This window comes from Helianthus annuus, chromosome 12, assembly GCF_002127325.2.
Source record: "Helianthus annuus cultivar XRQ/B chromosome 12, HanXRQr2.0-SUNRISE, whole genome shotgun sequence".
Taxonomy (NCBI): domain Eukaryota; kingdom Viridiplantae; phylum Streptophyta; class Magnoliopsida; order Asterales; family Asteraceae; genus Helianthus; species Helianthus annuus.
In genome coordinates, this window is record NC_035444.2 from 38185997 (window position 1) to 38196820 (window position 10824).

Consider the following 10824-nt stretch of genomic DNA (forward strand, 5'->3'; position numbering starts at 1 on the left):
CCCAATTCATATTGAAAGATGGTACCTGCAAAACATGTACCTGCACAAAAAGCTCGACCACCCAAAGTAAAATCACAAAAAAAAAAAAATACAAGAAAAATAAACTAAACTAAAATCGAACAAGCAATGAAATACTAAGCGCACTAGCTCCCCGGTAGCGGCGCCATTTTGACGTGACCGTGTCGTCTCGGTCAGTCAAAAACCCAATTAAACCTAGGTAGCTAGGGTAAGTCGGGTATCGTATCCACGAAGAGCTTGTGGTCAGTATCGCACGACCCGTTCGATTAGTTAGACTATTTACAAATAATGTACAAAGTGATTATGAAGATTGCTATTTTTATTTATTAAATTAGTTTGAAAGGATATCGGAGTGAACCGACAAATTGATATTATCTAAAACGATGATTTGTTAACCAAACTTTCAAAACTAAACTACTTAATTGAAAACAAGAATTAGGAATACGGATCACACCCGGTTTCGGTAATTGTAAGTCCTAGGGTTCCTACATGTTTTAATTCAACTCAATTGCATTTGATTAGCGGATTTAGTGTACCGTGACTTAGGTGCTACTAGCTATCAACGTCCTGAAGAACGGACAAAAAGACACTTTTTAATCAACACAAGTAAATCCTAACCACGACAATGCATAACTACACATAACCATTTCGCAAAGTCATAACTTTTAACATCGTTCGACATTTTACGAATGCGAAACAAATGTAAACTATTGTCAGTGGTTTCAAAAATCAATACAAGTTGTCACAAAATCGAATCAAAGAACAAATGCATAAACCCTAGAAAATACAACTACCTACACTGGGGTGAAACCGACGAGACTAGCCGCGCATTATCTTCAAAGCAATTCTTCTCTTTTCTCCTTATGCTTCTCCTTTTTTAATTGCGTTCCGAACAGCCCCCCGGGCGCTCCTCTCGTAACCGTCAGTTTTCTTTTTTTTTTTTTTGCAATGCCAGTAACCGTCCCCCCGCCTTTTGTGTGGCGGCCCAATCCAAAAGTATGCGTGTCTTCTAAATCGTGGGCCCCCAAAACAATTGTCGGTTGCCTTTGTTTCTCCAATATTGTCACCTACCAAGATCTGCCAATATAATGATGAAGCCCACCTCTTCTAATTCATGTGATGTCCTAATTAATGTTGTTGACTTTTGTTGTGCTTCAAAAAATAATGGTGCCACCAAAACTCCTAAGTAGTCCACGTAATATTAGATGTTGATGAGTTTTATTCTTTTTTTTTTCTTATGAAAATTCATTCATCTAACTCTTGTTGTCGGCCCAGTATGCATTTCTTTAATCTTCATAACTTCACCAAATTAAGCGATTATCCTGTAAAATTACCAATACTTGTAGTTAACTTATTCAACACATATAACTACTTAAAATCGAATAATATACGTAAGATAAACACTTTAAAGTTCGGGTTTCACCATCTCCATCAACTAGTATATATGGGACTACTACCGGTATATAAAGTCGATGACCTTCTAATGCATTAGCAACTCTTTGACCTTTCAAAGTGTTGGTCATGGGTTCGAATCTTTCCTGGAGCAAAATTGCTCAAGGCTGAGTTAGGTGTTTTACCATAGTAAGTCTTCGAACGGTGGGTTTCTTCTGGATTGGTGATGGGCCAGGTCATCAGTGCCGTCTGCTTTTGCAGACGTGACTGACCTTTTCCCATCAGATTTACTAGGATAATTAGGCTTATGTTGGTTATGAGTATATAAATATCAAGAATTTGAAGATTCTAAAAAGATTATGTGGTATTTTAATTAAAACATATTGTAAACTAATTAAACAACATGGGTGAGTTGGGTTGGTTAAGTTCTAGGTAGGCTTGGAACAAATCGTCTTTCAACATAAGATAAAACAGATTTGTTAAATTGGGTTGGACCAGTAATCACTCTTTTTTTTCTTGAACTAAATATGTTTTCTTATTGAAAGTTAAAAGAATAGTGTTGAGTCCTGCTTTTTCTCATAGTTGTGATATTCAAATCTTTTGAATTGGACAACATTTTAAAATTCAATCTTTATATGAATATTATTTTATACTAAACAATATGCTATCATAGTTTCAAAAGGTTAGAATACTTCATCCATATTAAATATATGCCATGCCATACTTTTAGAGTTTGCTTAGTCATATTTGCCCTAATTTGACCAAAAAAACCTTGATCTCTCCACCCCCTCGTTTCCTCCCTCTTACCTAAAAGTACATAACAATCATATCCATATCACCATATATACAAGTATATATAACACACCCATTGTTCATTTTAGATACAAAATACATAAGAGTAAGAAAGAATCACACCAAGTTCTTAGAGAGTGAGAGAGGGTTTGATATAAATAATACTTTGGTGTTAGAAATGGAACACCAAAAGATAGTTGCAACAAAATCAATGACCAAAATCTTGAAGTATCTTCCAACAGCAACATCATCTGTTTCATTTCAAAGCCCTTCACTTTACAGCCCGGTTAAAGACAAGAAACCATCAGAAAAACCCCACAAATCCAATCTCGGAATCGGATTCTCCGGCCCCATTCTCTCCACACTTCCGTCCGACACCCACCGGAAAATCAATAACGACTCAAAGCTCACACTTTTACACGAACCCACTTCTCCTAGAGTCTCTTGCGTAGGTACAGTTAAGTGCAAACGCTACCGGAAACTCACCAACAAACCAACCAATAAGTTTTCAAGAACGACGTCGTATACTCCGGTGAGAACGTATAAAACCGAAGAAGATCAAGAAAAGGTTATGAAAGTGGATCCGGTGGTTGTAAAGAGCAAGAAGAAATGTTGGGTTCGGAGCTTATTCAGTGGTGGCCGGAGAAAGTGCGATGCAATCGATGAGAAGTCAAAGGTGGCGTTGACTGGTCAGAAGGGTCCATGTTTGAGTACAATGAAGAGATTCGCAAGTGGGAGAGATGCGTTTATGAGTTTTGATTGGACGACTCAGGTTGCGCCATTGGATTCCGGTGGAAGAGACGGTGAAGAGGTCGTGATGCCGTCGTCTGCGCCGGTGATGGTGAGAAACAAAGGTGTTGGTGATGATTTTGTTAGGGTTGCTGGTGTGAAGTTGGAGCCTAGAAAGGAGATTAATTTGTGGAAAAGGAGAACTATGGCTCAACCTCAGCCACTTCAAGTGCATGCTGCCAATTAGGCTTTTTTTACTTGTGTGGTAATTAATATGTGGGTGACTTGTTCTTCAATTTTGATGACTTAAATATGTAAATATTAATAGATACATTGAGTCATTCTGATAAATACCAGTGAAGAATTAATATTTTGTTTTATGGTTGAAGTGTTATGATTTTAAAATAAAAGTTTGTGAATATATAACATTAACAATCCTAGATTTATTATTGATAGAATATTTATTATTGTATGAACAAGTCAAATTAAGAATCCAAGTCTATCCTAGATTTATAGTCTGTGAGGGAGTGGATTGAATTAGGATACTTTTGTAAACCACTTAGATAACCCGTGAGGAATCTAGACTAACCGGTGTCCATAAAAGCCTTTAGAGCTCCATAAGTGTCTTCTCGAGAAAGGTCGAGGGTCTTGTTCGGTATCTCGATAGGTTTAGAATAAGAAGATCCCAATTCTATGATAATTAATATCCTGATAAATCATTACTAGTACAATCCAGGATTTCAGTCTAGGTAGTCTTTTCCATCATCTGAGTAAAAACCCGAGTTAGTTTGTGTTTAGTTAATTAATTTAATTTAAATCACAATTTTAGGAAATTTAGAACCTCCCCCCCCCCCTCAAGTATAAAAACAGTTAGTGTCATGTCCGTGTCAGTGTCAGTCTAGATAAGTTAGTTAACGTAGTTAAATTGAGTCCTGTGGGTTCGATATCCGGATTTACTTAGCTTTACTAGCGTCGATCGGTTCGCTTGCTGGTTAGTAGTTTAGTCGAGTTTAGAGAGTCTAGAGTATTACTTAGTGTCTAATTTAGGTTAATTTAGATTGTTTTTATTAAATTACTTTTAGCACATCACCTGCCACAACCGATCGTCTAACTTGCTACACTATTGAAGAACTAAACCGAAATTGCTTAAATAAAAGTCGGTTGAACTAGAATAAAAAATTAGAACAAAAATCAAAACCTTACTTGAAGGAAAATCTACAACTTAAACAAAATCCACCAAAATTGAAGTTATAAACAGACCGTTGCACCATTTTAACAGAATTAAAACCCGAATAAGAATACAAGCATGGTTGATTTTGTTTTGAGATCCAAGTAAATTGAGTAGCCATGATGAGTAGGAATAGAAGGCCGATTTACAAGTTGAATTTTGCCTGTTTGTATTTGAGATCTCCATGGAAAGAATAACATGTGATTAATTTGCATGTCTTAAAGCATTTCTCAAACTGAAACATTTGTTTTAGATCAGATGCCATTGATTTGAAGTTCTAGATTGGGACGAATTAAAGAGGAAATTGGTGGTAGTTTTAAGAGGGTAATTAAGTAATTTAATTATTTTTTAATTTTAATTCCATCATTAGTTTTACCAACCAAACATGTAGGTAATGTTTAAAGGAATTAACTACAATTCCTACAAATTTCAATTCCTTTCAAACTTTCCAATTCCTTTCAATTCTGTCATCAGTTTTACCAACCAAACATGTAGCTAATGTATAAAGGAATTAGCTACAATTCCTACAAATTTCAATTCCTTTCAAACTTTCCAATTCCTTCACAAAGTTTTCACGAACAAAATGACCCCTTAGGCTATAGGGTTTGATCATTACCCTCCATGTCGATCAGCGTCATGTCACACACCTTTAGTTCATCATCCAAAATCACTACCCTAAGGGCGTGGTAATGACCCAAACAACTATCCCCCTATTTATTTTAATTTATTTTTGTTTAAAAAAAAGGAAAGAAAATCTTGGAAAATTGAAAAGAGGACCATGGTTGCCATGGTTTAATCCAAGCGATCCATAATAAATCAAGCAAGGGGTAGTGTGGCCTTCCATTTATATTCCTACGTGGCGAATCGATCATGTTCCAACCATGAACCCCACACCCTTCAGCCTTATAACTATGACATTCGAATCGTTTGAATTGGACCCCACACCCTTCGGACTTATACTAGCATATGTTTATTATTTAACAAACTTTTTAACCTAAGTATTCTTATACTACCATATGTTTATTATTTTACACTAAAAAAGTATGCTATGATTAGTTCAAACGATTGAATATTTTATACACTCTTTAAATAATATGCCATGCAACAAACAATATTTTATCATACCGGCCCTAATTTGACCCCTAACTTGGTTCTCTTCAATGGCCTCTTTCCTCCCTCTTTCCTGACATAACCGTAACATATCAGCATATGGCCTGATAATCTTATATATATAGGGAGCCTATATATACCCACAAAAAACACAAGAGTTTTAGAAATACATAAGAGTAAGAAAGAATCACACCAAGTTCTTAGAGAGAGAGAGAGAGAGAGAGAGAGAGAGGGTTTGATATAAATAATACTTTGGTGTTAGAAATGGAACAGCAAAAGATAGTTGCAACAAAATCAATGACCAAAATCTTGAAGTATCTTCCAACAGCAACATCATCTGTTTCATTTCAAAGCCCTTCACTTTACAGCCCGGTTAAAGACAAGAAACCATCAGAAAGACCCCACAAATCGAATCTCGGAATCGGATTCTCCGGCCCCATTCTCTCCACACTTCCGTCCGACTCCCACCGGAAAATCAATAACGACTCAAAGCTCACACTTTTACACGAACCCACTTCTCCTAGAGTCTCTTGCGTAGGTACTGTTAAGTGCAAACGCTACCGGAAACTCACCAACAAACCAACCAATAAGTTTTCAAGAACGACGTCGTATCTCCGGTGAGAACTTATAAAACCGAAGAAGATCAAGAAAAGGTTTTGAAAGTGGATCAGGTGGTTGTAAAGAGCAAGAAGAAATGTTGGATTCGGAGCTTATTCATTGGTGGCCGGAGAAAGTGCGATGCAATCGATGAAAAGTCAAAGGTGGCGTTGACTGGTCAGAAGGGTCCGTGTTTGAATACAATGAAGAGATTCTCAAGTGGGAGAGATGCGTTTATGAGTTTTGATTGGACGACTCAGGTTGCACCGTTGGATTCCGGTGGAAGAGACGGTGAAGAGGTCGTGATGCCTTCGTCTGCGCCGGTGATGGTGAGAAACAAAGGGGTTGGTGATAGTTTTGTTAGGGTTGGAGGTGTGAATATAGAGCCAAGAAAGGAGATTAACTTGTGGAAGAGAAGGACCATGGCTCAACCACAGCCTCTTCAAGTGCATGTTGCTAATTAGTTTTTTTTTTCTATCTTAGTTTTGATGATATGGTGACTTTTCTTCAATTTTTGATGACTTGATATGTAAATATTAAGAGATATATGAGTCATTTTGATAAATATGAATGAAGAATTAATATTCTGTCAAGTGTTAGTTATGTTTATGAAAATCAAATTTATGTACTATTTCTTTAAGGTTAAAATGGTATTTTGTTTGTTACTTTTGTTTCTTGAAATACTAACAAAATATTTTATGTGATAATGCTGTTCTACAACAACATTCAAAAGTAGTTAAAAATAATATCTTTTTTATAACTATTATCAAATATTTTCATTCCATTTTTAATTATCATCAACTAATTCCATTTCTTTTTTCAAAAACATTTTTATACATTATTTATCGCTTTAGCAAAGTTCTATAATAAGTACGTAGTTTAAAAAATAAATAAATAGAAACACTGTTAACTATCATATCGTATAGTATAAGTCTTGTATAGGTCTATGGATATATTATTGTATCATATAATGTAGTATAAGTCTCGTATAGGCGTATAGGTGTAGTATAGTATCATATATTATCGTATCCAGTAGTGCAATATTAGTCTAATGTAGGTCCCCTATAGGTCTTGTATATGCCTATAGGCCTATACAGGCCGGGCGAGACCTAAACTACATCTATAGTCCTGTACGAGACCTATACTACACCTATAGGCCTTTACGGGGACCTAAACTACACTAAAAGGGACCTATATTAAACCTATAGGCTTATACTTGTGTTGTATCGTATCCTTTAATATCGTATTTTATCCTATCGTATCGTATAGTGTAGTATAAATCTCGTACATGTCCCCTATAGGTCTTGTATAGGCCTATACGGGACCTAAGCTATACTTATGGTCCTATAAGGGACCTATACTACATCTATAGGCCTATACGGGTGTTGTATCTGATCATATAGTATCGTATCGTATTATATTGTATCCTATCGTATAGTATAAGTCTCGTATAGGTCCCATATAGGTTTTGTATAGGCCTATACAAAACCTAAACCTAAACCACACTTATACTCCTATGTGGGACCTATACTACACCTATCGACCTATACGGGTGTTGTATCTTATTATATTGTTTGGTATCGTATCGTATTATATAATGCAGTATAAGTATCGTATAGGTTCCATATAGGTCTTGTATAGGTCTATAAGCCTATACGGACCTAAACTACACCTATAGTGTTATATGGGTGTTGTATCATATCATATTGTTTGGTATCGTATCGTATCATATAGTATAGTGTAATTCTTGTATAGGTTCCCCATAGGTCTTGGATAGGCCTATAAACCTTGACGGGACCTAAACTACACCTATAGTGTTATATAGGTGTTGTATTGTATCGTATCGTATCGTATCTTATGATATCGTATCATGTAGTGTAGTATAAGTCTCGTATAGGTCCCCTATATGTCTTGTATCGGCATATAGGCCTATACGAAACCTAAACTACACCTATAATGCTACATCCATAGGCCTCTACGAGACCTATAAGCCTATACGGGACCTATACAAGACTTATACTACACCGTATGATACGATACTATACGATAAAATACCTATAGGCCTATACCAGACGATACTGCACATATATGCTTATACAGAACCTATACTACACTATACGATAAGATATGATATTATAATACACGTATTGGGCTATATAAGACTTATACTACACTATATGATACGATGCTACATGCATAGGTCTATACGAGACATATATTATACGATGCTACACTTAACAATGTTTTTTATTTATTTTAAAAAAATACTTATTATAAAAGTTTGCTAAAACGATAAATATTTAATAAAAATGTTAAAGAAACCTAATATACAAGGCGTAAAGGTTTGTACGCGGCATATATAAAGTAACAATTCCCACATGGTGTGAATCATAGATTTTCTTAGAATTTTAAAAAGATAGCTATACGCCGCGTACAGATCTGACGTATACAAAGCTCGAATTTGATGTGAAAGTAGATATTTTGGTGTGCAAATATCTACACCCGAGCATAAGAAATATAAAGAAGAAGAAAGACACTCTTTTAAAGAAATTTCCTATATATATTCTTCATGGCCCACAAGACAATTGACTATTATACAGCCTTGATAACAAAACACCAGCTAAAAACAACTATTACTAACGCCACTAAGCTTGACCCACTACATGAACTAATTACACTAAGGCTCATTACTTATGAATTAACCAACAAACGTGAACAAATGCCAGAAAAAAAAATATTAGCCACGTTATTGATGTGTGATGTGGCTCCATATGGAGACATGGATATGGGACCAAGATATGACACAGATCAATATATATCCAACTAATAAAAAAAATAAATATAAGAACAATTAACTATTGCGAAAAGAATATATTGTATTGTACCTTAGACATATTGTAATTTTTGAAAAAGAAAATTATGGTTTTTTTCCTAAAAAAAGTGTTCAAAATGCCTCTGTTTCTTATAGTTGTGACATTCGAATTATTTGAAATATAGTTGTGACATTCGAATTATGTGAATTATATAGTTGTGACATTCGAATTATTTGAATTGTACAAAGTTATAAATTTAGTATTCTTATAATTAGTATATATGCTTATTATTTTATACGAAAAATATGCTATGATCATTTCAAACGGTTAGAATACTTTATACGTTAAATATATAATATATTAATATGCCATGCATTAATAATATTAGTCATATCTGCCCTAATTTGACCCAAAATTTGGATGTCTTCACCGGCCTCTTTCGTCCCTCTTTCCCGACATAACCTTATGTATATCAGCGTATCTATGTGCCTAACATATATACACGTACAGTCATATAGAGTGGCAAACAATCACACCAAGTTCTTAGAGAGTGAGAGAGGGTTCGATATAAATAATACTTTGGTGTTAGAAATGGAACACCAAAAGATAGTTGCAACAAAATCAATGACCAAAATCTTGAAGTATCTTCCAACAGCAACATCATCTGTTTCATTTCAAAGCCCTTCACTCTACAGCCCGGTTAAAGACAAGAAACCATCAGAAAAACCCCACAAATCCAATCTCGGAATCGGATTCTCCGGCCCCATTCTCTCCACACTTCCATCCGACACCCACCGGAAAATCAATAACGACTCAAAGCTCACACTTTTACACGAACCCACTTCTCCTAGAGTCTCTTGCGTAGGTACAGTTAAGTGCAAACACTACCGGAAACTCACCAACAAACCAACCAATAAGTTTTCAAGAACGACGTCGTACACTCCGGTGAGAACTTATAAAACCGAAGAAGATCAAGGAAAGGTTATGAAAGTGGATCCGGTGGTTGTAAAGAGCAAGAAGAAATGTTGGATTCAGAGCTTATTCAGTGGTGGCCGGAGAAAGATCGATGCAATCGATGAGAAGTCAAAGGTGGCGTTGACTGGTCAGAAGGGTCCATGTTTGAGTACAATGAAGAGATTCGCAAGTGGGAGAGATGCGTTTATGAGTTTTGATTGGACGACTCAGGTTGCGCCATTGGATTCCGGTGAAAGCGATGGCGAAGAGGCCGTGATGCCGGGGTCTGCACCGGTGGTGGTGAGAAACAAAGGGGTTGGTGATGATTTTGTTAGGGTTGCTGGTGTGAAGTTGGAGCCTAAGGAGATTAATTTGTGGAAGAGAAGGTCCATGGCTCAACCACAGCCTCTTCAAGTGCATGCTATCAATTAGTCTTTTTTTTGGTAAAATATGTGATTATGTGGGTGACTTTTCTTCAGTTTTTGATGACTTGATACGTAAATATTAAGGAATGTTTTTGAGTCATTTTGTATGAAATATGAATGAAGAAATAACATCTTTGTCTTACTACCGAAGTGCTAGATATGTTTTTGAAAATCAAATTATGTAATATTTCTTTAAGAAGAAGAGGTAGCGGCGTACCTGCTATTAGTTTGTAATCATCTCTGTTTTAATGAAAATCCTTTTATTAAAAAAAAGTTAAAATTAAAATGATATTTCTCTTTTATTCCCATCTCAACGTGCAAGGAAAAGAGGAAGTAACCCAACTGGCCTTAATCTTCCCTCTAACTTGATTTGTCCTTCATTAAGAAAACAAAATGGTATTCTTTTCGGTCTATCATCCAAGCACGTAATTAAGAAAGGGTCTACATATTTACACACCTTAATGCCTATTTCCATACTTTTCTAGACGCCTCGTATAGGGTTATACGAGGCGTATAGGGTTGCTTTTCCCGACCAGCTTCTGCACCTCGTACAACGTCACATCAGACGGGGAGTCTAGGCCTGTACGAGGGAGCAATACGAGGGTATTAAGACGCCTCGCATAGGCCTATACGAGGCGTCTTACTGACTGATTTGACTTTGTATCAGACATGTGACTTAAAGACATACGGGGAGTCTAGAGCTATACGAGGCATCTATATCTCACATAAAATGCAACATACAGTGCATTCTTGGTCCACACCCGAG

At 36.0% G+C, this 10824-nt stretch overlaps 3 pseudogenes; all 3 read left to right on the forward strand.

The window, feature by feature from the left end:
* The first annotated feature begins 2229 nt into the window (after positions 1–2229).
* LOC110894675 lies at positions 2230–3311 on the forward strand (annotated as a pseudogene).
* Positions 3312–5350: 2039 nt separating this feature from the next.
* LOC110894674 lies at positions 5351–6514 on the forward strand (annotated as a pseudogene).
* Positions 6515–9170: 2656 nt separating this feature from the next.
* LOC110894673 lies at positions 9171–10211 on the forward strand (annotated as a pseudogene).
* The last annotated feature ends 613 nt before the right edge of the window (positions 10212–10824 follow it).